Source organism: Meles meles, chromosome 21 (assembly GCF_922984935.1).
Source record: "Meles meles chromosome 21, mMelMel3.1 paternal haplotype, whole genome shotgun sequence".
In the NCBI taxonomy this organism is placed as follows: Eukaryota; Metazoa; Chordata; class Mammalia; order Carnivora; family Mustelidae; genus Meles; species Meles meles.
This window is the reverse complement of record NC_060086.1, coordinates 21,756,512-21,783,794: the sequence shown is the minus strand read 5'-3', so window position 1 is coordinate 21,783,794 and position 27,283 is coordinate 21,756,512. Positions and strand designations below refer to the sequence as shown.

At 50.5% G+C, this 27,283-nt stretch overlaps 1 protein-coding gene and 1 long non-coding RNA gene across 5 annotated transcripts in view; one reads left to right on the top strand and one right to left on the bottom strand.

The window, feature by feature from the left end:
• Positions 1-7,211: 7,211 nt before the first annotated feature.
• LOC123934069 lies at positions 7,212-8,021 on the bottom strand. The gene is made up of 3 exons (XR_006816731.1): positions 7,945-8,021; positions 7,576-7,684; positions 7,212-7,486 (listed from the first exon to the last, which is right to left on the bottom strand). It is a non-coding gene; the product is annotated as an uncharacterized LOC123934069 (long non-coding RNA).
• A 49-nt stretch (positions 8,022-8,070) lies between these two features.
• Positions 8,071-27,283, top strand: part of IL4R (interleukin 4 receptor) — a 36,101-nt gene continuing 16,888 nt past the window's right edge. For 2 of the 4 annotated variants that reach the window (XM_045993078.1, XM_045993077.1), the window contains exons 1-2: positions 8,087-8,196; positions 19,878-20,035. The gene's annotated coding sequence lies outside the window, so the exon portion shown is untranslated. Of the gene's footprint in view, positions 8,197-19,877; positions 20,036-27,283 lie in introns of all 4 variants that reach the window. The other 2 variants (XM_045993075.1, XM_045993076.1) reach the window with 2 other exon arrangements.

Below are 27,283 nucleotides of genomic sequence, written 5' to 3'. Positions count from 1 at the left end.
CCCAGGTTCCCATCAGCTTTGCCATCTCCTGACTCTCAACCTTGAGCCCAAGCAGCTCTTTGCCTGAGGGCTTGTCTCCTGGTTGAAGAAGCCTGTTCTGCTCTCCTTCCTGGTCCCTATCCCACTTCCACCCCCAGCATCTGTGAGCCCATGGCTGAGAGGAGTATCAATACCCCAGCTCTCTCCCCCTTAGCAAGATGACTTTTCGTTACATGTCCTACACTGTCTCCCTGAGTTCTGCAGCAGACTTGAGCCTTAGCTGACCACAGAGACTGTCTTCTCGGTGATAGGAATCGGTGATTCCCATAACTCCCTTGGTTTTCCTGGGACCACTGACCAGGTAAGCTGCTTGCCTTAGAATCCTAATCTCATAGTCTGCTTCTGGGGAAAACAAACTAAGACAACTAGGTTTAAAACTTGAGAGACAGAACTTGGAGTTTTAGCTCCGATGTGGAAAGAACTTGGAAGGCATCATGGCATCTGCACAAGAGAAAAGCTGAACAAAGTCAAGATTGAGGACTTCTCCCAGACCCTTCAGGGAATGGAAGTCACAGGGCATGGTGCCACCCGGAAGTCTGGGGAGACAAGGTGAACACAGAATTACACAGCTAAGATCAGCTTCCTGGATGCAGAAACCACTACAGCTAATAATTGGTAGGAACACTTAGATGATACTTTTTATAAATTGCAGGAGGTTGAGTGTGAACTAGCTCAGGAGATGAAAACCGGGGGCCCAGGCTTAGGGGGGGTCCCATACTTTCATAGATTTTACCTCAAGGAGCCTACCACATTCTCCCAGTTAATATCAGAGGGGGAAAAAAATCCCCTCATATTTGGGAGTAGGGAGCCAGAGGGCCATAACCCTTCTGAAATGGGCAGAGAACATTCTCCCTAACAAAGGCCTGCCCCCAGAGGGAGGCCACTTTATCTGAGTGAGGACTGAAGGGAAATTAGGTCGACTCCAACTCCATCTAGCCTTCCTTTGAATAACTACTCAAAGGCAAGAAAGAAGAAAAAAAGCCTAAGAAGTGCTTCTGAAGGTCACAGACCAGGAACTCAGGCCTACTAGAAAAATGGGATTTACTTATATTATTCTAGAAGGTTCTCCTCTCCAAACACCTCCTGCCACATCAACAAGGCTCCCTTCTAATAACAGTGGAGCAAAACTGGGAGAACTGAAGGACAAAAAGTATATAAAATAAATAAAAGACAATAAATAAATAAAAGACATTTTATTTAAGAAGGAATTCTTAGGAAAACCCAAAGACCACAGAGGGTTTCAAAAAAAAATGGAAACCAGAGATAACCAGAGCCTCTGGCATCTACAACTACTCCAAATATCGAACACAGCCCAGCTCCTAGAGCGATTAACATAAAACCTCACACTGGCAGCCCAATTATCTCCGTTCCTATTATGCAACATATTGTGCCTGGCTTTCAACAAACATTTACAAGATATGCTAGAAGGCAAGAAAAAACATAGTCTGAAAAGATAAAGCAACCATAGGAACCAGATTCAGAAATGATGCAGATGTGAGACTTAATCAGACAGGAAAGAAATTAAAAGTAACTACAGATTAATATGTTAAAGGACCTAACGGAAAAAAGTAGATAACATGCAAGAAGAGAAACTGACACTCTAAGAAAGAATCAGAAAGGAATGGTGGGAATAAAACACACCATAACAGATATACTAACACTCTTGGTGGCCCCATGACTTGACCGGGACATAGCCAGTAAGCTTGAGGGTATGACAGTAGAAATGTCCAGAACTGATATGTAGAGAAAAAAAAAGAATGAAGCCAGGCAAGGTAAATATCAAAGCATCTGTATCCAGGCATATCATATTCAAACTGCAGAAAACCAAAGGCAAAGAAAAAAATCTTCAAAGGAGCAAGTAAGGGGGAAAAAATCCTTATGATGAAACAGACTTCTTGTCAGAACCAGGCAAGCAAGAAGAGAGCAGAGTGAAAAATTTAAGTATTAAAGGAAAAAACCACCAACCTGGAATTCAGCGAATTCCAGTGAATTTATCCCTCAAAATTACCCCTCAGAAGTGAAGAAGTAAAGACTTTCTCCAACAAACAAAAATCAAGGAAATTTGTTGCCAATAGATGTGACCTCCAAAAAATGTTCAAAGAAGTTCTTGGGAGAGAAAGAAAATATTGTCAGAACCTCAGTTCTACATAAAGAAGAGTGTCAGAGAAGAAATAAACTAAGAAAAATTAAAAATTAAACTGTAAAAGAATCTTAATTGACCTAATGGATAACTATTCAGAGTAATAATAGTACCGGGTGATTATGACACATGGATAAGTGAAATGAATGGCAGCAATGTTATAGGCGATGGGAGGAAAGAGTTGAGAAAACTTTGTTATAAGTTACCTGCACTACTTGTAACACAATATAATATTGTTTGAAAGTGAATTTAGATTAAGTTGTAAATATTTACTGCAAATTTTATGACAACCATTAAACTTTTTAAAAAGGAAGATATAGGGATGCCTGGGTGGCTCAGTTGGTTAAGCCACTGCCTTCGGCTCAGGTCATGATCCCACAGTCCTGGGATCGCGTCCCGCATCAGGCTCCTTGCTCATCAGGGAGCCTGCTTCTCTCTCTGCCTCTGCCTGCCACTCTGCCTGCTTGTGTGCTCTCTCTCTGATACATAAATAAATAAATAAAATCTTTTTAAAAAGCAGGATGTATGACATCGTTGTCTTAAAAGAAATTTTTAAAAAAAGGAAGATATAACTGATAGGGTAAGGGAGGAGAGAAAAATTAATCATTTAAGATGTTCAGTCAAGATCAGAGAATGCAAAAAAAAGAATGTTTTTTAAGAAAAAAAAATATGTGCAGTGACTATCAAACAGTTACTAAAATGGTCACCAGCAGCCCAATTGACAATCCCTTCAATTGTGAATGGTCTGAATACATCAACTAAAATACAGACACCTTCAGAGTGGATTAAAAAACAAGACCCAACTGCATGCTATCTACAAGAAACCCATTTCAAATGTATACATGCACTCAGGTGGAAACCAATGGGATAAAGAAAGATATACCATGCTAACATTCATCAGAAGAAAGCTGTTGCCATATTAACCTCAGACAAAGCAGACTTCAGAACAAGAAATATCAGCAGGGATAAAAGAAGATAATATGAAAAAAAAATAAAAGAAAAAAAAAGAGGATATTATGGGGCGCCTGGGTGGCTCAATGGGTTAAAGCCTCTGCCTTCAGCTCAGTTCAATATCCCGGGGTCCTGGGATCGAGCCCTGCATCAGGCTCTCTGCTCCGAGGGGAGCCTGCTTCTTCCTCTCTCTCTCTGCCTGCCTCTCTGCCTACTTGTGATCTCTTTCTGTCAAATAAATAAGTAAAATCTTTAAAAAAAGAGGATATTATATAATGATAAAAGGGTCTGTTCTCCAAGACATGGAACAATCCTTAATGTTACGCATCTAACAACCCAGTGTCAAAATACATAAGGCAAAACCTGACAAATCTGCAAGGAGAAATGGACAAATCCACTATTACCTGGGTAATAATATATTGGGTAATACTAATAACATTGGATGTTGGAGACTTCAATACCTCTTCAGTAGCTGACGGGTCCAGGAAGCAAAAATCCACAAGCATATGGCTAAAACAAACAGCACTATCAATCAACAGAATCTAATTGACGTTCACAGAATACGTCACATGGAACATTCACCAAGACAGACTACATTCTGGACCGCAAAACGAACTTCAACAAATTTTAAAAAATTAGAAATCTTATAAAGTGCACCCTGAGTCTACAATACAAATAAACTAGAAATCAAAAATAGGAAGAGATCAGGGCACCTGGGTGGCACCTGGGTGGTTAAGTGTCTGACTCTCAATTTGGGCTTAGGTCATGATCCCAAAGTTGTGAGATCGGGTACCTTGTCGGGCTCCATGCTGGGCATAGAGCCTGCTTAGGATTCTCCCTCTTTCTTCCTCTCTCTCTTTCTCTTTCTCTCTCGCATGCGCGCGTGCGCTCACACGCTTGCCCTGCCCCTCCCCCTCTTAAGAAAATAGAGAGCTGGAAAATCCCAAAATATTTGGAGAATAAAAAGCACACTTCTAAATAGCACATAGACTAGAGAAGAAATCATAGGGGAAATTTAAAAAGTATTTTTAAATAAACAAAATAAAAACATAACTTACCAAAATTTGTGAAGTGTAGCAAAGGAAGTGCTCAGAGAAAAATCAATAGCATTGAATGCAGATATTAGAAATGAAGAAAACTCCAAAATCAGTAACCTAAGAGGGGCAAAGAAACCTGTAAAAAGATGCTCGGCTTAGTATGTCCTTTAGGGAACTGCAAATTAAAATAACGATGATATATATCATCACACATCTACCAGGCAGCTAAAAAATACTGACAACACCAAGTGCTGGCAAGAACGCAAACAAGCAGAACTATCACTGGTTGCTGGTGGGCAAGGGTATGGGCTTTGGAAGAGCGTTTGAAAGTTTCTTACAAAAGGAAGTGTTCTCTGACCATATGACCCAGCAATTGCATTCCTCAGTAGTTACTCAAAGGAGCTGGAAACATCCCCATGCAAAACTTGCACAAAAGTGCTCACAGCGTTTTTATACCTAATTGCCCCAGACTGAAAGCAATCGAGGGGTCCTGTGAGCACACAGGTGAACACATAAACGGTGGTATAGCCAGATGACGGAATTCAGCACTAAAAAAAAAAAAAAAAAAAAAAAAAAAAAAAAGCTCTCAACCACAAAAAGACACGGAGGAATCCTAACATCACATTGCTAAGTGAAAGAAACCAGCCTTAAGAGACTATACGTGGGCTGCATCCACCTGTATAACATTCTGAAAACAGGAAAACTGTAGGGACAGTAAACAGATCTGTGGCTTCCAGGGTCCACATTGCTCTATTGGTGAATACAAGTCATTTTGCATTTTGTGTGCTCCCTTTCACTCTCATTTATTTTGAGACAGAGAGAGTATGTGCAAGCGAGGAGGTGGGGGAGAGGCAAGAGAGAGAGAGAACCTCAAGCAGACTCCATGCCCAGTGCGGAGCCCAGTGCAGGGCTTGAATTCCCGACCCTGAGATCACGACCTGAGCCGAAATCAAGAGCCAGACTCTTCACTGACTGAGCCACCGAGGTACCTCTGGCTTACTTTAGTCTAAAAATACAGTATATAGGGGAGCCTGGGTGGCTCAGTTGGTTAAGTGACTGCCTGTGGCTCAGGTCACGGTCCCAGGGTCCTGGGATTGAGCCCCACATCGGGCTCCTTGCTCAGTGGGGAGCCTGCTTCTCCCTTTCCCTCTGCTGCTCTGCCTGCTTGTGCTCTCTTGCTCTGTCAAATAAATAAAAATCTTTAAAAAACGTCAGGGCACCTGGGTGGCTCAGTGGGTTAAGCTTCTGCCTTCAGCTCAGGTCATGATCCCAGGGTCCTGGGATGGAGCCCTGCATCGGGCTCTCTGCTCAGCAGGGAGTCTGCTTCCTCTTCTCTCTCTCTGCCTGCCTCTCTGCCTACTTGTGATCTTTGTCTGTCAAATAAATAAATAAAGTCTTTTAAAATAATAATAATAATAATTAAAAATAGAGTATATAACACATATAATATGCAAAATATGGGTTAATCAACTGTTTCTGTTGTCAGTAAAGCTTCCTGTCAACAGGAGGCTATAAAGTTAGGTATTTGGGGAGTCAAAAGTTACATGTGGATTTTCCACTGCCCAGGGGTGGGCGCCCCTGACCCCCCCACCCATGGTGTTCAAGGGTCAGTTGTGTATGAATTTGAGTTCCTGCGTGTGGGTGTCAATGCGTGCAGCGGTGTGCGTGTGCCTCGGTGTGAACATGTGGAGAGCGTGGATGAGTGTAAGTCAACATACGGGTGAGTGAGTGTGCGTGGGTGAGTATGAAGGGTTGTAGGGGTGTGTGTGTGTGCGGAGGTGTGAGTCTATGACTGTGAATGTGTTTGGGGAATGTGAGCAAGTGGTTGTAAGGATGGGTGTGAAGGTGTGTGCAAGCTTTTCTAGGCAGGATCGAACCTGCGTCCGTGAAGGCGATGTCTACAGCTGCCCCCGTTGCTCTTCGTGGAATCCACGTGAAATGCAGAATCCCCATAGAACCTGTTGGAATTTGCAGCTTGTCTGGCCAAGCTCTGTGTCCTTGCTGAGGGCTTGTCTGCCTGGACTGCCCCCCTCCAGGGTTCATTATACCCAACTTGCGTTTCTCACTTGTCAGGGCCCTACCCAGACCCCCAGGGCTGGGAAAGCGGGAGATGGGTTTGTATCTCTTACTCTCCCCCGCCGCCAGCTCAGGGCCTGGCTCATCAAGGCATCAATACATAGATGCTGAGGGCGCCTGGGTGGCTCAGCGGGTTAAAGCCTCTGCCTTCAGCTCAGGTCATGATCCCAGGGTCCTGGGATCGAGCCCCGCATCGGGCTCTCTGCTTGGCTGGGAGCCTGCTTCCTCCTCTCTCTCTCTCTGCCTGCCTCTCTGCCTACTCGTAATCTCTATCTGTCAAATAAATAAATCTTTAAAAAAAAAATACATAGATGCTGAATAATTGTAGTTTTTCTTGCCTCCAGGGTCACCCCATCCCCTCTGCCTGAATGAATGCCTTTCCCTTTTCTCTCTCTCTCTCCCACACTGATCTGTGGAGGGACCATCAGAGGCCACCTCCTCCAGGAAGCCATCCTTCACTCCCAGAGACTGTTGACTGTCTATTGTCACATACTCAAGTTATGAGGTTTCAGAGAGCAAGGATCATGCTTACTTCCTATCTTCATATCTGTGCCTTCAGCACTTGTCACAGGGTTAGGCAGCAGGGCCAAGAACGAACGAATGCATGAAGAATAATGAAAGAGAATGGAAGTACCGTGTCTCCTCCTCCAGGAAGCCAACCCTTACTCCCTGCTTCCCTGGCTCACCGCCCCCTCCCCCCGCCCCCCAACCACAGCAACCCCATTGGGTTGTCCATGGCTCTGGGAAGTTTGTTTCTATTCTAAGACCAGGAGATCTTTGAGGCTGAGATGTGGTCAAATTATCCTCCGGGTCCCCAGCAATACACAGCCTGAGTCTGCACATCTCTTACCCCACCCCCTCCCACTCTCCCCTGCTCAAGGCTCTCCAGGCAAGCTAGCCTCCAGACAATTCCTCCAACATGCCATCCCAGGGCCTTTGCACGTTCTGTTTTCGGCCCCTAGTTTCTCCCCATATTCTCTTCAGGTTCAGCTCAAATATCTCATCAGGGACACCTCTCAACCACCAGCTCCACTGGCCTTATACCTCCCTCTCCGTTTAACTTTTCTCTTGGGACCTCTTCTTACCTGAAATACTTTATTCCTCAGTGTTCTTCCCCACCGTCTGGTTCCCCATGGGCTCTTTTGGTGTCCAGTGGTTAGTGGTCTGTGGTGCCTAGGCTCAAATCCCACACCGGCTGAGTGATTCTCAGCAAGTTGCCCCCTCTGTGCCTCAGTTTCCCCACCTGTACAATGAGTGATAGTAATACATCTCCTTCATAAGGCAGTCGTGAGGATCGAAATGAGTTACCGCGTGCAGAGCCTTGGAGCTTACCAGATTGTACTAGCTACGGATAGAAGGCTTGCTTCACTATCTAAATTCTTGTGGCGCCTGGCATACGGGAGGCGTTCAGTAAACACTGGAGGGAGAGCCACAAGCCGGTCTGTCGGGAAGGGGCAAAGGAAGAGAGCTGGCCAATCCCCACTCCAGCCCTGCCCGCTCCCAGCCCCAGAGGCACCCAGCCCCCCGCCACCCCCCCACCCCCCCACCCCCCCCATCCCCCCCCATCCCCGCAAAGCGCGGCTGGGGGCCCGCTGGGAGGCCGCCCGCAGGAGCTGGGACTTTGGTCCGCAAGTCAGGGGTAAGCACCGCGGACTTCTCCGCGGGGGTGGCCGTGCGCCCAGGGGGGCCGGGCCGGGGTACCGGGGCGGCCCGCTGCGAGGTCCGAGGCGGGCCATAGAGGGCGCGGGGCACGGGGCTGAAGAGAGCTGGCAGCAGGGCGCCGGGGCGGGGCCTGCGGCGGGGCGGGGTGGTGAGGGGCGGGGCGCAGGAAGCCGGGGTGGGCGGGAGGGCGCGCTCAGGAAAGCCCCGCGAGGCGCGCGGAGGACAGGCGATCCGGGGGTCCCCCACTTCCCGCTCGGGCGCGGGCGCGGCGAATGGACCCGGGGCGCGCAGGTAGGACGCGGGGCCCGCGCGCGGGGCGGAAGCGGGCGATCGGCCCGGGGAGGGGCGCGGCTGCCGGCGCGGGCCGTGGCGGCAGGGACCCCCGGGGCCACCCCGACCGCATCGGGGAGCCTCCTGGAGCCCGCCCCTCCCCGCGCCTCGAGCGGCGCCCGGATCGACCCGGGTCGCCCGGGGGCCGCGGGCGCGCGGAGCCGAGGATCCCTGGCGCGCCCCCTCAGATTCGTGCTGACCCGGAGACGCCAGCGGAGACGGCCCCTTCGGGGACCTGGGGACGTCGTGAGCGTGGGGTCAGGCGGGACTTGGGCCACGCAGCACCCTGGTCGCGGAGATCACCCCCTAACCCCGAGCGCAGGAAGTGGGTGAGGATCGGGTGGGGGCGGGGGAGTTCCGAAAACTGAACTTGGTGACCAGGTCGAGGTGTCTGAGGAAATCGGGTCCTGTCGACCCTTTCTCTCCTTATTTGAATATTGGGTGGACCCAGTTATAATAGAGATCAAATACTGGACTCATTTTGTACAGGTTCTGTCTGGATCTTTGGAAATATTCTGAGTTAAATCGCAGAACAACCGTTTTGGTTGGTACGGTGTGTGAATCAGTCGGTTTTTCAGATGAGGACACTGAGGCCCCCGGGCAGTTTAAATCATTTGCCTGAGGTGACTCCTGACCACAAAGTGTGCTGCAGGGTTCCACTCCCGGCGGTCGAGTGCCAGAGCCTGCTCTCTTCCACCTGTCCATGATACTTGTCAAACTATCCCATAAACGAATTATCCAGTGGATTTTATTAAAAGGCAGATTCCCAGGCTGCCTTCAGTGAGATTCAGATTCAGTAAACCTGGGAGTCTGGATTTTAAAACACACACACATACACACACACGCACGCACGCACAATCTAGATTTCTTAGATCAGGCAAGACTGACGACCAGGCAAACTCCGCGTCCCTGCTGCTGGGATTTGCTGTTGGCTCTCGGGCCAGCACTGATCCTTCTGGAGGGCTAGCCTGTCCTCTGTTCTCCCCCAGCCCTCTGTGAGGTTGCTCCCTAAGAGTGGCCTCTTTTAGAAATGTGGGCATTTGCTGGGACATCAGTGCCTTTACTAAAATCCTAAAGTCCGACGGGGAGACTGAGGGTGTATACCTCTCTCCCCCACAGTCAGGGGACATTCAGGGTCCTGCAGGGTCCCCTCGAGTGCTGTTCATGGTGCCCTGTGGCTACAGGTGAGGATTCTGAGGTGTGTGGCATGGGAGGCAACCTGTCCTAGCCATCCGCTCATTTATTATCTCCTACTGGGCTCCTGCTGGGCATGGCTCCAGTGGTGCTGGGGAGCGGGGAGAAGCCACGCATGGATGGGAAGGTGGGTCTTGCCACATCGTGGAAGGCCTTGAATGCCATGCTGAGAAGCATGGCCCGGTGCACTTCACCTTTGCCTGAGCCCTAGACAACCACAGTGCAGATTTCCAGGCCCCACCCAGGACCTCCAGAGCCAAATCTGGAAGGGAGGCCATGGGAAAGGAACAAGGAGGGAAGCAGGCTAGTGAGTCAGTCACCCTGGTTACCACGTACTCAGTTCCCAGCAGGTCTGGGATGACCTGAGGATTTCCAGATTCTGGGCAGTGACTCACTTAACTGATGTGCCTTCTACAGCACAATCCCCGGGGGTGCAGAAAGGTCAAGCTGGGGTAGAGAGGTGGTCCCCTAAGGCAGTCAGTTTTCTGCTGCTCTGATTTAGAAATGAAGCTGAAATGCACCATCAGAGGAGAAGGAGAGAGCCTGTCCTAGACACCCCCCCCCCCCCCCCCGCAAATCCCCACCTCTCTATCCCACAGGATGGAGGAAAGAGTTTGGGTTCAAGTGACCCACTGCCCTCAGCTGCCTTTGGGAGCTGCCTCTGGGAGCAAGGGTGTATACCTCTGGGGTGTATACCTCTGGGAGCGAGGCAGGGGCAGAACCGCCCCACGCTGGGTGCTTCTCATTTTTCAAGTTGGACTTTCGTGAAGGTTGAGGACATCATGTTTTTTAAGATACTTGACGTGATTTCCCTTGCATAGTACATCGCAACAAATGTTCATGACTCTTTTTGCCCATTAAGAAGCACAGTGTGGAGGTTAAGAGCCAGGGCTCTGGAGCCAGATTGCCCAGGTTCAGATGCTGGGTTTACAGTTAACTAATTTCTCAGGACCTCGGTCTTCCCATTTATGAAAGGGTAGTGACGACTTTTTACTACTGTAATGATGATTAAATGTAAGGATAATGGTCAAGTGCCAGACAGTGCCTGGCACAGAATGAGCACAATGTGTTTGTTAAGTAAATAAATGAGCCTCACTGGATGGGATTTAATCTACCCATTTTTCCAGGGATGTGTGCAGTGACCTTGGCCAAGGCCGTATATTTGGAAGTGACCGGGAGGGACTTGAATCTGCTTTTCTTCCCAGCCTGCGTTCCTTCCCACTGTGCCAGTTTGCTCACGTTAGCTCTGGGGACAGCTTTCTGAGCATTTCCTGTGGTCATTTCTGACCTGAATTCCCTTGGCTAGGCTAGAAGAGAGGCCAGTGGCTTGCCTACATGTCGTATGAACTTGCCCTTGCAGGAGTGTGGACCAGAAGCCCAGCGGAGACTGAAGGGTCTTGCGGTGGCCAGGTTGTCCTGCACCAAACAGGTTGTGTCCCTGATGTGTGACTTCCAGGAAGTCACTGCTTCTCAGAGCCCAAGGCAGAGAGGAGAGTACAGGCTTGCAGACCGGGGTGGGGTGGGGGTGGGGGTGCTGGGTTCAAATTTAGACCTTGCTGTTTCCTATCTGTGGGATCTTGAGCAAGGTGCTGAACCTCTCTAAGCCTCAGTTTGCCTGTCACTAAAATGGGTATTGGACGGGTGTTCATGAGATAGTTTCCATAGACACCTTGCCCACGGCTCAGTGATTACTGTTTCTCTTCTTCTTAGGACAGTCACTTCTCCATACCCAGCCCCTAGCTTGCTCATTTATTTCTTTAAGTATTTATCAATATTTCCGGGAGCTCCCGATAGAGCAGTGGACAAAGTCTCTGCTGTCTTGGAATTTCAGTTCCAGTTAATAAGACAGGCAAAACATAAGCAAACTGATACAGACAGCTCTACCCACCCCGCCCCTTATTTCTAATGCTGAAGTCTGCAGGCTCTGGAAACTGAAAGTTTTTCCATGATCCCAAGGGAAGTGAGACCTGAGGCGAACTAATCACGAGGCACTTTAATGTGTTTGTTTATGCTTCCCTGATATGAATGCTTGTGTGTCTCACTGCAGAGGAATGAATGTGAGCGATCTGGGGAGTGCTGGACCCCTGGTGGGGAGGCAGGGTGGTTAGGTCAGGTGGGATTTTATACCAGGTGACCTTTCTGTAATCTGAGTTACCATGAATTCTGAGACAGGCCTGGTCAGCCCTGACTTCACACAGGAGAACAGGGAATATCCCGTCAGGACTGGGAGGAAAAGTAAAGCAGGGCGAGTGCGGGCTCCAGGGCAGCCTCTGTGAGGAGCGACGTTGAGGAAGTTGCGGGGGGCAGAGGCCGGGGGAAGAACGGGCCAGGTGGAGGGAACCCCAGGGAAGGTCTTGTCCACCCTGCCAATCCCCGCTTCCCGGCTTGCTGCTTGTCCCTGGCTCTGGGTGCACAGATCTGTCTGAACATGCATGTCTTTCCCTTCCCGACAAGTGACCAGGCCTCTGAGAGTTCAGGTTTGGCTCTGACTGACTTGTTCTCACCCTAGGGCTCTCGAGTTTGCTTTCGAGATCCCCGGGCTTTGCTCAAACCGGCCTGGGCGCTGACTCACTGGAGAGGATCACCAGCTGGACTGGCATCTGAGTCCCCCCTCGCCGCCACAGGGAGAGAGGGAGGAAGTGGGTCCCCGTGAGGGGAAGAGAGCTTGGCCCCCTGGGTTTGGTGGAACATTTCCTAAAAGGGAAGGACTGTCCTTCTGAGCAGCGGGTTTATAAAGGGACAGACCGCACACCAAAAAGTAACGGGTACACACATGCCTTGAGTGTTAGCTCCACGCTTACACTCCCTCAGCAAACACGTTAGGGACAGGGGACACAACAGTGACACAGAAGCAAGAGCCCTCGTGGAGCTGACATTCTAGGGAGGGAGGTGACTTTTGAGCTAAGACCCGAGGTTAAAAAAAAAAAGACGTGTGGACATCCAGGGAAAGAAGAGAGTGATTCCTGCAGGGGGAACAGCAGGTGCAAAGGCCCCGAGGTGGGACCAAGCTTGGTATGTCTGACCCCCAGGAACACTGCTGTGGTTGGAAGGAATCGAGCAAGACTGAGAGGGGAAAGAACACAGGTCGGGGAGGTAAAACAGAAACCAGACACCTGCAGGTACCTCATTCACCTTGTGAAAGGGGCTGGCAGAGTAGGAACTGCTCTCATCCAGACTTTACAGAGGAAGCAACGGGCACAGAGTCGTTGAGTGACTTGGCCAGGGCCGCACAGGTGGCAGAGCACAGCTGTGAAGCCAGCAGCTCCAGCATCCTCAGAATTCACCACGGTGTTTCAACACGTCGTGGGATCGGATCCGGATCAGGATGGTGTTTCCAATGAACTAGTCATTGTACTTATCATTGTACCAACGAGAGCCTTCCTGGCCCCAAACAGTGAGGACACACCAAAGCGTGAGGTGGGGGGCGGTGTGTGGAAGAGGATGAGTAGAGGCCCCTCTCCACATCAGGCACTGACCTGGGTGAAGGTGGGTAGGCGAGCAGGTGCCTCCCCATTTCCCCGAGGAGGAAACTGAGGCTCAGGGTGGGTGATCTGGGTGACAAAATGCCAAAGAGACAGAGTCCGGGTTCAACCCTGAGGCTGCTGACCTGGGAGCCTGTGCATTTAACTGCTCTTCTGAGCCATCCAGCCCAAGCAGTAGCATCTAAAAGAAACTACCTTTCTTGGTCAGAAATGAGGGAACAGAGTCACCAGCAGCCATTTTGGAGAACTGGGGTGGCCCTGAGGTTTTCCTGTGCCAGGAGAGTGTTCTGCCTTTTCTTTTCTTTTTTTTTTTTTTTAAGATTTTATTTATTTATTTGACAGATCACAAGTAGGGAGAGAGGCAGGCATAGAGAGAGAGGAGGAAGCAGGCTCCCCGCCAAGCAGAGAGCCCGATGTGGGGCTCGATCCCAGGACCCCGGGACCATGACCTGAGCCGAAGGCAGAGGTTTTAACCCACTGAGCCACCCAGGCGCCCCGAGTGTTCTGCCTTTTCAAAAGAGGAAACGGAACTTCTGTGGAGAGGAGAGACACCAGATCTGTGGACAGGCAGCCCTCCAAGCCCGTGGAGCCGCAGCCTCTTAACAATCTTGCATCTGGAGATGGAGTGTAGGCCTTCCAGAAGCCATATTTTCACAGCTGGACAGCTCTAACTGGGAGAAAAATCTTTCCCGAGACTTAGCCAAATTAACTTTCCAGTAGTGTTCACGTTCTGGCTCTGGTTCTTCCCTTTGGAAGTAGTAACCAGCGCCTTCCAACCTGAGCCCAGTTTTTCTCTTACTAGAAATTCAGAGTCCTGGTTCTTTCAGTCATTCTTCCTGACTCAGGGAATTGTAAAGAATTCAGCCTGGCTTCAGACATGATCCAATTGCTCAAAGTCAAACCCATTGCCTCCCACCAAAGCCTGCCCAGCCACGGGGGGAGGGAGACTATCACCTCCTTGGATATCACCTCTGTTGATATAACCTGCAATCATGCTTCTGAGTGGTCACATCCCCCTTGCAGTTCACATTGGGCTTTCCAGCTAATACCTCCTCTTCTACATTGCTGTCCATCAAAGTTTCTTGCATTCTGAAACTCCTTATCTGAGGCTAACACTTATTTTCAGGCTTTCTTGTTTTGTAGTAAATGTGCTTCAGGCTAAGTGGCTATGTTTTTTCCTCCGAGTACTCCTTTGGCTTCATTCCACATGTCTTTCTTACACAATGTCCTTCATTGCTAAAATTTACAATTTCCCTTTTGATTGCAAATGTTACACACTTAAAACTTTTTTTTTTTGAAGGCGCATGGCTTTTTTTAAACTTATTTTTGTATTGTTGGAGTTTAAGTTTATTGCATAATGGTCAATATTTATGAATTGTGTGAGATCAGTGACGGAGAATTTGTTGAGGTCCTTGTGAGATTCCTCTGGTCAGTTTTTTTGGATGTTCTTCATGTGTTTGAAAGGATGTATATTTTCTGGTGGGTGTAAAGTTTTAGAAATCTATGAGCTCAATCTTGATCATGACATCCTTCATATTTTCTGGTTTTGTGTCTGTTTTTGTTTTTTCTTTATTTTCAAACCCATATTGTTTGGTGCATAGAAATAGAATATATGAGTAGAAGGAGGGTTCATGATTTTTATACCTTCTTGGTGAATTGTTGCTCTTATCATAAAACACCCAGCTTTCTCTCTTTTGTACTTTATTGCCTTGAATTCCATTTTATTCGGTATTCATATTCCTATGCCTGTTCTCTTTATATGCATTTTCGTGACTTTTCTTTGACCTTAGTCTTGGAGCCACATAAATTAAAAACAAAAGACAACGTACATCTCAGTCTCGGCTTGGCAACCCACTTGCTCTGTAATCTGCAGCAAGTCCTTTGGCCTGTTTGGGTCTTACTTTCCTCATCCATAAAATGGGGCTATGACTCACTTTGCCTCTCTCTCCAGTTCCTGTGAAAATGGCGACAGTCATGGATATGAAAAGTGCTGCCAACATCCCTGTGCGCGGGTTAGTCACTGGGTGTGAACATGGGCTGACGTTCCAGGCAGTGAGGACGGAGGAGGACCTGGAGGGCAGGGACCACTCCCAGAGGGTGAAGATCAATTTCATGGCGGCTGCCCCCTGGCTGGCTGCCTCCTCTGTTCCCACAGACGATGAGTAAGACACAGTCTCTGGCCTGGAGGAGCTTCCAGTCTGGAAAAGGAGAGGAAAGAAGGCACAGCTCAGTACTGCTGAGACTGGAAGGGATGCTGGGATGGAGGGACAGCCAGGAGAAGGGCTGAGGGAAGAGCGGGGTTTGAGCAGTCGTCGGGTCCGTGGGGGTGGCACACGAGGTGGGCATCGAGGGGGGAGTCTGTGGCACCTTTGGGGACCGGTGGAGCCGGGCTGGGAGAGCGCAGTGTTGGCAGGCGGGCCTCCTCCCCTCTGAAGGAGGAAGGCGTGGGGCTTGCAGAATTTTGACTCTCCTCCCTTGCCCGGGTGATGCTGCTCGGCCACAAAGAACAGGTGATTTGGGGAGGGAGGTGTGGTTCTCCAGCTCCACTCTGGTTCTCATCACCCTGACAACCACATCCCGTAATGAACAAGAGCTAATGGGAACAGAGGGCAGGGGACCTCTGAGAAGGCAGCCCTTTGCCTTTGGGGGGGGGGCAGTGCTCAGGGAAGCTGTGGGGTCTCCACCTGTGGCTGCTTGTGCATCTTGGTGGTGGTGTCCTGGGACACCCTCGCCCCGACCCTGGAGGACGTCTGCTGGTGGCTGGAAGCGAAAGAGGGACTACAGATTTGCGGTGTGGGTTTTGAAACTGGAACTGCTTTCCAGATTTTAAAAAATTAGAAAAGGGGGCATGGAAATCTGGATTTCAAGCTTCTTTTCGAAATGTCAAGAGACCTAGCAATGCCCAGGCCTTCGTGGAGGTGACAGAAAGCAGCTTTGTTGGAGTGACAGTTGCCCTTCAGGACTGGCCCTGGGCCCACCGCGCTGTCATGTGTCATGTCATATGGGTCTGTCTGTCATGTGTCTGAGCTCACTTAGATCCTTGGGTCAACTCTGGGTGGGGGCATGGCTGTGAGCCGCGAGAGCAGAGGCAGGTGAGTGGAGAGTCGGTGGCCCCAGGAAAGACCGAGGGGGGCTGGAAGTGCTGTCTGGAGAGGACTGCTGGGTCGGGGGCGGGGGCTGGCGGTCCTGAGCCTAGAGGACATGGCCTCTCTCCTCCTTCTTCCCTTTTCCTCCCTCTGTGCAGACGGGTGCACAGCTTCGTGCCTTTTCCCTTGGTGTGCAAAAGTGCGGAACGCCGCCTAAAAACAGAGCTTGGCCAGCCCCCCAGAAGCTTCCCTCCTGCCCCCCGAAACCAGGGACAGTTCCTGACTTGTGACCCCAAGATCAGTTTGTCTCCTTTGGAACTTCTTGTCCATGGAGTCGATCTGCCCTTTGGCACCCGGCGTCCTCTTCCATATGCCCCCGTGAGACCTGACGTGGCCACTGTCGGGGACTGAGGGTCTCAGAGGCTTTATGTGGTGCTTGGAGATGAACTTTCGTTCCCTGCTCCATCCATCCCTGCTGTCGCAGGGCCTCTTCCGCCCTGGTCTCCTCTTCTCCTTGCAGCACCGGTGAGGCAAGTGGTTCTGCCCTCACTTCATAGATGAGGAGACAGAGGCCCCGAGAGGAACCCCAGCTTGCCAAGGCCTGTCAGACAATCAGGGCAAGGCCTGGCCACTCAGGCCCAGAGTTAGGCTTCTGTGTCTCCGATGCACTGGGGTCCCTGTGTGAGTGGCCCCACACGTCCATGTGTCCCTGACTGTGCCAGGAATAATATGGGGGTGGGGGACAATGGGAAGAGCTCTGGGGAGAGACTCCTCCCCCGCAGTGCCCGTCTGCAGACAGAAAGTGAACAGAAACTCTTCCTGTGTGGACCTGATTGGCCTGGCTCTGGGTTGGCCCAGAGGGCAAAGTCCTGGTCGTTGTTGAGACAAGTTCAGGGGTGAGGGCTGGGCAAACAGGGCCAGAAGAATGCTTCCTGCGTCTGCGGTGGGGATAATACTGCACCTGCCATAGTCTTCGGGTTGATGTCAGGGTTAAGCCCGTCGGTGAAGTTCAAGTTCAGAGCAGAGTCTGGTGTGACCGAGACTAAGGCCGGGCCTTCTGGGAGGTGGGGGTGGAAGTCACAGGCGGAAGGGCCCAGGGTATGTTCTCTAATGGCTGGAGGAAATGGGGACAGGCAGGAGCATTCACGGTGCCTTCAACAGACCTCAGGAAGCAGGCCCGCTGGGAGACTGTCACTAAGACAGCCAAAATCTAATCAGTGTCCTGGGGCCAGGGCCATAATCATGGTAATGCCCCAATTACCAGCTCTCGAGGTCAGTTTTCCCGGTGGCCAAGTTCAGGGCCTGCATAAAGGAATCTAAGGAGATTCTGAGCCAGAATTGGTCAGTGTTTATCCGGCTGTGAGAGGTGGATAATGGATAATTCCAGCTTGGGGGTCTGTGTCCACATCTTCATCAGGGACGGCTGCATTCAGCAAATACCCTTGCCCGCCCCACCCCCCCACCACTGGGTGTGCTGAGCATGTCCTAGGTTCTAGGGCCCCAGCAACGAACAGGGTGGACACAGCCTCCGGCCTTGTGGGCACTGGCGTCCTGGGGGGGGGGCAGTTTGGACATGCACAGGACACGTGTGTATGTGATAGGCCACGAGGACTGAGTGCTGAGCAGAGAAATGGGCTTGCAAGTGACGAGGGGGCGGTCAGCTGCTACTCCAGACCGGGTGTCTGGATTCACGGTCCTCAGGCTCCGCCTCCTCTTTGGGGCTCTGGGGACCTTCTGAGGATGGGCATGGCTTTCAGGCTTCTCTGTGGGGCCTCCCCACCTCTGCAGGCTTCCCATTGGCAGCTTGGACTCAATGTAGGTATAGCCGACCTGAGTGTCTCCAAGACAGTGTCCCCTCCAGCCATGTCCCGTGGTCTCCAGCCCCCTCCTGGCCTTCTCAGACATGGCTCTGTCTCTCTCTACACAGCCCCCTGGGCTTCAGATACAGCTGATGACTCTCAGCCTGTCTCCAGCCTGAGCCTTCCTTCTGAGCTCTAGGCCAGTGGAACATACTGCCTGCTGGATGCCCTCCGGGGGCCCACCACCCGCTCGGACTTGCCACGTCCACAGTGTGGCTGGGCATGTGATCTTCCTGGCGCCACCCATTGCCACCTACTGCCCAGCCTCAGGCCACTTCCGCCTCCCAGTCCCCTCCCCCCATCACCACCAGCCATCAGCAAGTCAATCTCTACCTCCCACGCAGGGCTGAGTCTGTCCCTCTCCTCCAGCAGCCCCTGCCCTCCTAACCCAGCCACATGGGGCTCAAACCCCCAGCCCTTCTCCACACACAAGCTGGAGTGGACTTTCTGGCGGATGCACAGCTCCTCTCCTGCTTAACCGCCTTCAGTGGCTCCCCACTGCCCTGGGGATGGACGGAGTCTGAATCACGTGCTATACCTGCTTGACAGTATTGTCCTCTGGCCCTGTGACCTCTCCTTTCTCTTTGTTGATGTAGCCAAGGGCCTGTCTTGTGGGGAGGGAGCTGGGCTGTGTTCTCCCTCCTCCCTGACTGTTCCCTTGTTCCTCATGCATCCCTTCCCCTGATCTTTCCCTCTCCTAAGACTCATCAGGATCAAACATTGTAGTCCCCTCCTCAAAGGGAGGACTTAAAGCATCTAGAACAGTGCCTGGTACTAAGGGAGCACTATGTAAGTGTAGAAATAAAAATAGAATAGAAGACGCACGGTCGTTTATGGATGGGGGGCCGGGAGCTGTGGATGCCATGTTGCCTGTCCTCATGAGCCCACAGTAGGATATTCTATTCCCTCTCCACGCACCCACCCCTGCCCTCCCTGGGGAGTTCTCATTCATCCCTCTAGGGACACCTGACCCTCGAGGACCCGCTTGGATCTTCCCCGAACAGCCCTTAGCTTTCCTGATACTGCTTCCCACACCCCCCGCTCTGCTGCCCCCGGCAGGCCTCTTTCTCACATGCCCCCCACCCCCCCACTCCATGGCACCCTGATCCAGGGCAGCCCCAGCCTTCTTGTGGCTCAGGAACAAACGACAGTCACACCCAACCCCGATCCATTCTCTTCCCAAAGTCCATTCTGTTGGCGAATCCTGTTGGCTCTGCCTTCAGCCGATCTGGAAGTCGGCCCGTTCCTGCTAATCCTTCCCGGCACCTGCTGCCAGGACCAGTGCAGTAGGCTCCTCACCAGTGCTTGCTTCTGCCCTTGACCCCACGGGCCTTTCAGACACACAACCAGAGGGGATGGGTTGAAAAGTCTCATAGGGTCATATCTCTGCTCAGAAACCTCCAGTAACTTCTCTTTCCAAGTATTCGTCAAAGGGAAGAAGGAAGAAACGAATGGATGAATGAATGAATGAATGAATGAATGAATGAATGGCTTTCCGCTTCGGTGGTTGCTGGCACATAGTAGGCGCTCAGAAAATACAGCAGGAACACCCATGGGTGCGGGCAAGTGGGCGAGGAGTGGAAGTACACAGTAGGTCCACAGGGAGCCTGCTGGACCTTGTTGGGTTCTCGCCTGCAGTGGGAGTAGGACCAGCCTACCGCTACCTGTCCCCTCCACCCGCTGGGCTTCGAGCCGAGGAGGCAGAGGCCAGGCCATTTTGGAACCCTGGCCGGGCCTGCATCACCAGCTGGGTGGGGCCACTGACGCAGCTGCCAGTTCTGGGAACCCCAGCCGGGCAGCAGTTCTGGGAAGGCTGCTGCTCCGGGGAGGAGTGTGTCTCTGGCCCCCTGCCAGGGCGGCCCAGCTGTCCCAGAGGGCAGAGGAAGCTCCTGGCTGACTACATTCTGGAGCTCCAGGGGTCAGCGGCTCCCCAGCGAGGCCACACAGAGCCCCCACTGTCACTGGCCTCCTCTTCATGTGCGCCTGTCATGGGACTGGCTGCATCCCGTCTGCCCATCCAGCCCCCCTTCAAGCCGGTTTGCGGTCAAGAGAGGGAAGAGGAGCGGAGAGCAGGAGACCCTGCACCCCGTCGGGCTCAGGAAGAGCCGCCAGGTCACTCCCGACTGCTGCTGGACTCTGACATTTCAAGACTTGCCACTCACGTCCTCCCAAACAAAGAGTAAGTTAAGAGTACCTCACTGCCAGCAGGAGGGTTTTCCCACGTGTTGCAGGCTCAGATTCTCACCAAGTGCTGCTTCCTCCCTCCCTGACCTTGGCTTTGTCGCTTGCCACTTGCCGTCTCTGACCCTCAGTCGTGGCCAACAGCACCACATCGCAGGGTGGCAGGGGCTGCATTTCGAAAGGCAGCAAAATCAGCAGTCAGGCACATGGGTACTGGAGCGAGGCTGCCTGGGTTCAGGCAGCTTGTAACTTCTCTGTGCCTCAGTCTCTTCATCTGTAAAAGGGGGGGAGGTTTAACAGCTCCCACCTCGTAGAGCTGTGTGCACAGCCATTACCATAAGCAAAAGCCTGGTACTCAGTGTTTAAAAATAGATTCTAGAATTTGTTACTCTTGACTTTCCAGCAATAACATTTAATAGATGTTTACTGAGCACACACTACATATGGGTCAGGCCCTATTCGGGTCCTGGGGACAAAACAACGGCCATAAAGCTCTGCCCTCTTGTGGCTTGGGGCTTGTATTCTCATGGTGGGGAGACAAACAGTACGTATATGGAGAAATTTAAGTGCTACAGGTGATCTTTGACACTCCCAACGTCATGAGCTAATAAGCAGAATGAGAGGGTTTCCTATGTTGCCGAGATGGAATATGTTTTGGGTGAATCGCTTAGGTCCTTTACCTCTTTTTCTTTTTTAAAAGATTTTATTTATTTATTTGACAGAGAGAGAGAGAGAGATCCCAAGTAGGCAGAGAGGCAGGAAGAGAGAGAGGGGGAAGCAAGCACCCCCCCAAGCAGAGAACCTGATGTGGGGCTCCATCCCAGGACCCTGAGATCATGACCTGGGCAGAAGACAGAGGCTTAACCCACTGAGCCACCCAGGTGCCCCCTTTACCTCTTTTTCGTAAAGGGACCTTTGTTTTATTGATTTCTAAACTTCTTTATATATGAAGGCCCTTATCCCTCTGCAGTGTAGATTGCTATCTTTTCCTGGTCTTTGCTTGCCTTTTTTTTTTTTTTTTTTTTTTTTTTTTTAATGGTGTATTTTGACCTGGGGAAGTTGAAAATATTTTTACAGTAGGATCTTTCAATCTTTGCCATCTACATCCTGAAATAAAACAAACATTCACACATGTAACCTCCGCCATATGATTAGAGATGGTGATAAGTATATGACAGGAATAAACAGGGTGCTGTGATAAGAGGTAACGGGGGACCTCTCAATAGGTGGGGTTTCTGGGTGTAAAGGCTTGGAGCTTGTCCAGGTGCTCAGAAGCCAGCAGGTCGGAAGATTTGTGGGGGACCGGGAGGCAGTACAGGGGAAATGGTGGAACGTGTAGCAGGGGCCAGACGATCACGGGGCTCAGGGGTTTTGGTGGTTTTGCTTGGTTTGGGTTTTGCATTTTCTTACACTTTTTTAAGATATTTGTGACTCACCTGCAGTCGTAAGAAAGGATAGAGTCAGGCTCCCCCAAGAGTACCGACTTAGGAAACGGTAGCACAGCACCACGACCAGGATATTGACATCCCCTGAGCTCATTCAGGAGGCACCTGTTTACTTGAACGCATCTGCGCATGTGCGCGTTTGTGCACATGTGCGTAGTTAGTTCGGGGCAGTTTTGTCACGTGCTGAGGCCTGCGTCTTCAGCCCAGACACAGCGATGCCGGGATCCCTTGTGTTGCCTTTTATAGCCACACGGACCTCCCTTCCTACCCGCCAACCGCGAATCTGTTCTCCATTTCTATAATTTTGTCATTTCAAGAATGTTAACATAAATGGAATCACACAGGGTGCGCCCTTTGGATTGGCCGTTTGCACTTTGGGGCTTGGGTTTTATTCCGAGTCGGAGATGCTCCTCTTGGCGGGGCCGTGAACAGTAGGCATCTCTCCATGGGCGCCTGGGTGAAGACACCCTTCAGGACCCAGAGGTCAGTGAAGGGCAGGAGCAGGGAGTTCATGGCCTGATTTTTTTTTTTTTTTAAGATTTTATTTATTTATTTGACAGAGACCACAGGTAGGCAGAGAGGCAGGCAGAGAGAGGAAGCAGGCTCCCTGCTGAGCAGAGAACCCCATGCGGGCCTCAATCCCAGAACTCTGGGATCATGACGTGAGCAGAAGGCAGAGGCCCCAACCCACTGAGCCACCTAGACACCCCTCATGGCCTGATTTTAAAATGACTCTGCCCCCCCTCCCACCCCCCCACCCCCCCACCCCCCCCCCACCCCACCCCACCCCCCGGCGTGGGGAAGAAAACGAAGTGAGTCACGTCTGCAGTAACTCCTAACCCCCACCCCCCGCCCCACCCCATCCTTCTCTCAGCCCCGGACTGGGTTTTTGGAAAATTGTGTCACTGTTCAAACCCTTAAAAACTGCTCATTGCCTAGAAGAGGGGTCTTTGACCTGGAGTCCTTACTTAGGCTGTGGGGAGATCTATGAACTCCTAAAATGAAATGCAAAATTTAATGGGTGAAACTTGGCATGCTGTAAATATGTTTGTTCAGTGAATGATGAGCATGGAGGATGTAGGGGGGCAGAGCCTTTAGGCAAAGCCTTTCTAGGCCCTCTGGGATTTTTCTGGCCATGTGTCAGTTACCATTCTCTAGCCAAGTTTCATTCAGATCAGCAGGGTTTTTTCCAAAGGGATGCACAGATGTGATTGGGCAGTCACCTCCCTTGTCCTGGTGCTCCTATCTCTGTTAATATGACTTCCACTAGCTTTTATCCCTGTTTGGTTTTTTAAGCTGCTTGTGGGGAGTTTGTAGATTTAAAAAGCCCTAGGTCTTTCCTGCTGTTCCCGGTCCTGTGCTGGGGCTGCTGATGTTTGAAACTGACAAGCAGGAGGGCTAGCTCTTCCTGGCTTGTTTCATTCATCTAGTTGGGTTCATTCCGTAGTTCTAGAAGGGTGAAGACACTGATGTACTGGAATGCACTTTGGGCTCAGAAGCCAACAGACCTGGGTTCTGGCACTAGCTCTCCCCTCTTGCCAGCTGTGGGCCCTGATGGGCAAATTACTTGACCTCTCTGGCCTCAGTTTTCCCAGATGGAAAGTTGGATTAACAGGCCATCTTGCAGGGTTCTTGGGCAGGTTCAATAAGGTAATGCTCCTAACGCGCTTAGCTACGTGCCAAGCACAATGTAAGTACTCGACAGGCGGGATTTTGTTTACATGAATCTTTGGCTGGACCTAAGGAAACGGTTTCCACTCATCAGTTCTGCTCAGCCATGACCTGGAGATGAGCGTCTGTGGAGAAGCGGGAACTGCAGTCTGTCAGAGAGAAAATATGTGCAGGGCATCACTGTTTGGGTTGGCAGTGAAGCCTGGAGTTGCCTGCCAAGTCCAGTGGGTCAGGAAGCCCATGATTGAGAGTGTAAACTTGAAATTATTTTCTCCTGCCGTATGCTTGACCCACACACTTGGTAATTACTCTTTTTACATCTCTTATTTATGGCATCTCTGTCCTCCATCCCTGTGATATTCAGGGAGGCTCTTCTGTTACTGCTTGTCGCGGGCTGTGATTTCCCTTGAATGCGGCCCCTGCTTGTTCGTGAAGCCAGCTGGCATGTGCATGTGTGTATGTGTGTGTGTGAGCATGTGCACACGCACGTGGCTATGGGCATACACGTGCCCGTATTTGGATGTGCCCTCTGGAACAGATCAAAGATAGCCACCCTGACTGCTACAGATGTCACGTTTTAGTCTCCCCTGGCCAGGGTGGATTGACTTTATCATAGTAGCCCTTCTGCTGTGTGACTTTGTCCACATTTTCTTGCCCTCTCTGTTTCTGTTTATTCAAAATCAGAGCTCAAGCGACACCTTTGCCATTTCTGCCGCAGGATGCTGTGGGCATGTGTGAACTTGTCAGAGGAAAAGTTAGTGGGACTTTGTATTTCGCCTTTTCTGCCACAGGGTGCTGTGGGCATCTGTGAACCCATCAGAGGAAAAGTTCCTGGAACCTTGGGGAGGAAACGAGTGTCATGGGTCCACCGCCACATTCCGACCCCTCCTTCCTTACTCTTCCCTGTGACTCTACAAGGGAAGCAAGTCGGGGCTTTGAGCAGATTCCAGGTTCCCCCTGGGGAGAGTTTCCAGTCCCATGCTGAGCCCCTTAGAGACCCCACATCATGTCCAAGATAGTGTTATTCCACAAGCATTTAACTGAGCAAGTGCTATGCGCCAGACACTAGGAACCCAGCAGCGAACCAGACAAAGGCTGGCTCTCAGGATGACAGACAATTGAAAATGAGCAGCCCTCCCACACTGTCCTCGCCTTTTGCCCCCACGCACCCCCCCCCCCGCCCAGGCATGTTTCGAAGAGCACATGCCAATTCTTTTCTAGACTCCGTTCTTTTCAGGTCTCGGTTAAGTTTGATGCTTCCTTGCAATTTATGCACTTGGGGCAAGAACAGCCAAGAAACAAGGCTGTGTTCTTGGGTGGGGGGGCGGAGCGGTTAGTTTCAGAAAGCTCCAGACCTTGATTTGTTCCCATTCCTGGCGACTGGTGAAGGTGGTGCCTGCCAGGTTTCTGTACCTAAAGTTAGATACAATTGCATCTCTATATGAAGTATTGTGTATAATATATGGAACGTTGGAAAGTTAGTAAGTATTTTGACTTATTAAATTAATAAGCCATACAGATTTTGTGGGGAGATACTTAAAGGTTGCCACAGAGACATAGATGTGCCCCTTTTCCCCCACATGTTGATCTAAAACAGAGCAGGCTCTTGTGCCCTGTTTGACTCCAAGAGTTAAAATCGATTACTGTATGTTTATTGCAGTGCTTCAGTTGTGCCTGTTTGAGCCCCAAATACTGTTAGCTGGGTCCTTTGTCTTTTTTGACGAATCCCCACCATTCGTGGGGTGCGTCCTTACTTTCTGAGGCAAGGATTCCAGACTTATCGTGCACTTTCCCTGATCCTGGGGTCAGCCACTTCTTCAAGGAGCCCTTGCTCCATTTGGTGTGGGACGGTCCTCGAAGCCAAGACCTGGACGCTGGGATGGCACGATGATCAGGTGTAACACACGATCGTAGCCTGGGTCCTCGACTTACAAAGAGCATTATGGAGGCAATTAACAAGCTGGAAATAGGTAGGGTCTGGGATCCGATGGCAGTAATGCCTCAGTGTTAATTGCCTGGATTTGATGATTGCCTCGTGGCTATGTAGGAAAATGAATGCCCTTTCTTCTAAAAGATACACCGCAGAATTATGGGGTAATTTATTCGTTATGGACAAACGAGTGAATAAAATGAATAAATGCCAGAGAGGTAGAGAGACCGAGAAGGACCACCGCAAGAGGAAAGGTCTGGAGGTGGAATGGGTTCGGTGTGTTCCAAGGGCAGCCGGAAATGAAGATGTGCGGGTGGCGGGAGCGCTGCGCACAGGTGCTAAGCCAGGTGGGGAGGGAGGCAGGGCCGGCCGGGGAGGTCCTGCAAGTGGAGAGCTTCCAACAGGGGCATGAAGGCCTCCTGTGCTCCAGACACTGGGTGCAGACAGCTTGAGGTACACACCTCACTTCCTTTTCGCTGTAGGACCTTGAGATTGAGCTTGGTATCATTTCCACTTTGCAGATAAGGAAGCTGACGCTGTGAAAGATAGGGTAACTGCCTTAACAGCATAAAGCTACCAAGCAGCAGAAGGAACCTGGAAGCCATGATAGAGATCCACGCGGGGGTGGGGAAGGCAGGTGCTCTCAGCATTGCTGGGAACATACCTTAGTACCTTGCTTTTTAGAGGGCCTTTGGCATTATGTGCTGGGAGCGTTGAGGGGAAAAAGTACACACTCCCTGTCCCCCATGGGAGTTCACTTCTGAGTGTTTTTCTTAACAAAAGTGACCAGTGACTCCTGGGACTCTGACCGTGTCAGCTCATGTAGTGTTCATGAGACCCCAGTCAGATGGGAGCGGTTATTAGCTCCTCTTTACAGGGTAGGAAACTGAGGCACAGAGCCGTTTGCTCAAGGCTCACAAGGAGTGACAGAGCAGGTGCTTAAACTTCCGGAAGCCCACTACACAGCCATTGCCAGGAGGGGTGTTGAGCAGTATTTCATCGCATAGAAATAGACACACTCTGAAACAGGAGACGTTGGACCAGCCCATTCTGCTGAACTAGACACTCACAGAAAAGATGAGAAACAGATGCAAAAAGGTGTTTTCCCAGGTGATGGAATTACAGGCATTCTTTTTTTGCTTGTTTGCTCTGTCCCTCTTCTCCAAAATTTCTACAGCAATCAAATGTGGCTTTTGTAATATGAGAAAAAAATCAACAACATACTTTAAAAAAAAGAAAAAAGGAAAGAAAGAAAAAGATAAAGGGGCACCTGGGTGGCTCAGTTGGTTGCGTGTCCAACTCTTGATTTCCACTCAGGTCACAAGCAGGTCGTGAGATCGAGCCTGGTGTGGGGCTCTCGGCTCAGCAGGGAGACTGCCTCTCTCTCTCTGCCCCTCCCCCTGCTAAAATACATACATAAATCTCTTTTTTTAAAAAAGAGAAAAAATAAGCTTAAGGTAAGGATCAGGGGAATATGGGGTGATGGTTCTCCAAGGATGGGCACAATTACCACACTGTGTATAATAACAATAATAAACAAAGGCTCAAAGTCCAATGGCAACGCATGGGGGATACTACGAATTTCACGCTTTGGATCTACAGTGGTATGGAATGATATTTAATAATATATTAAATACTAGGGGTGCCTGGGAGACTCAGTGGGTTAAAGCCTCTGCCTTTGGCTCAGGTCATGGTCTCAGGGTCCTGGGATCGAGCCCCACATCGGGCTCTCTGCTCAGCGGGGAGCCTGCTTCCTCCTCTCTCTGCCTGCCTCTCTGCCTACTTGTGATCTCTGTCTGTCGAATAAATAAATAAAAATATTTAAAAATATATATTAAATACTAAAATTGAAGTTTTAGTAGGCAGAGGATGCTATAAGTAAAATTAATAAAGTTCGTATTTATCTCCCTGTTTGTATAGATACAAATCTGGAAGCATTGATACAGGGGTTATTGCTAGGCCTTGTAATTTGGGGGGAATTTGCATTGTGGGGTTTTTTTTGGGGGGGGTGTCTGTCCTTTCTGATTCTTATTCCCCAGTCATGTATTATGGGATGCCATTAACACAGTAGGGGCAGTGGACGATTCCATTCATGTAAAACACAAACACAAAGGGAATCTACGGGGTTAGAAGTCAGAGTAGTGGGGTGATGACCCGAGGCAGAATGGCAAAACCCCAGGAGCATTTAACAAGAGATGCT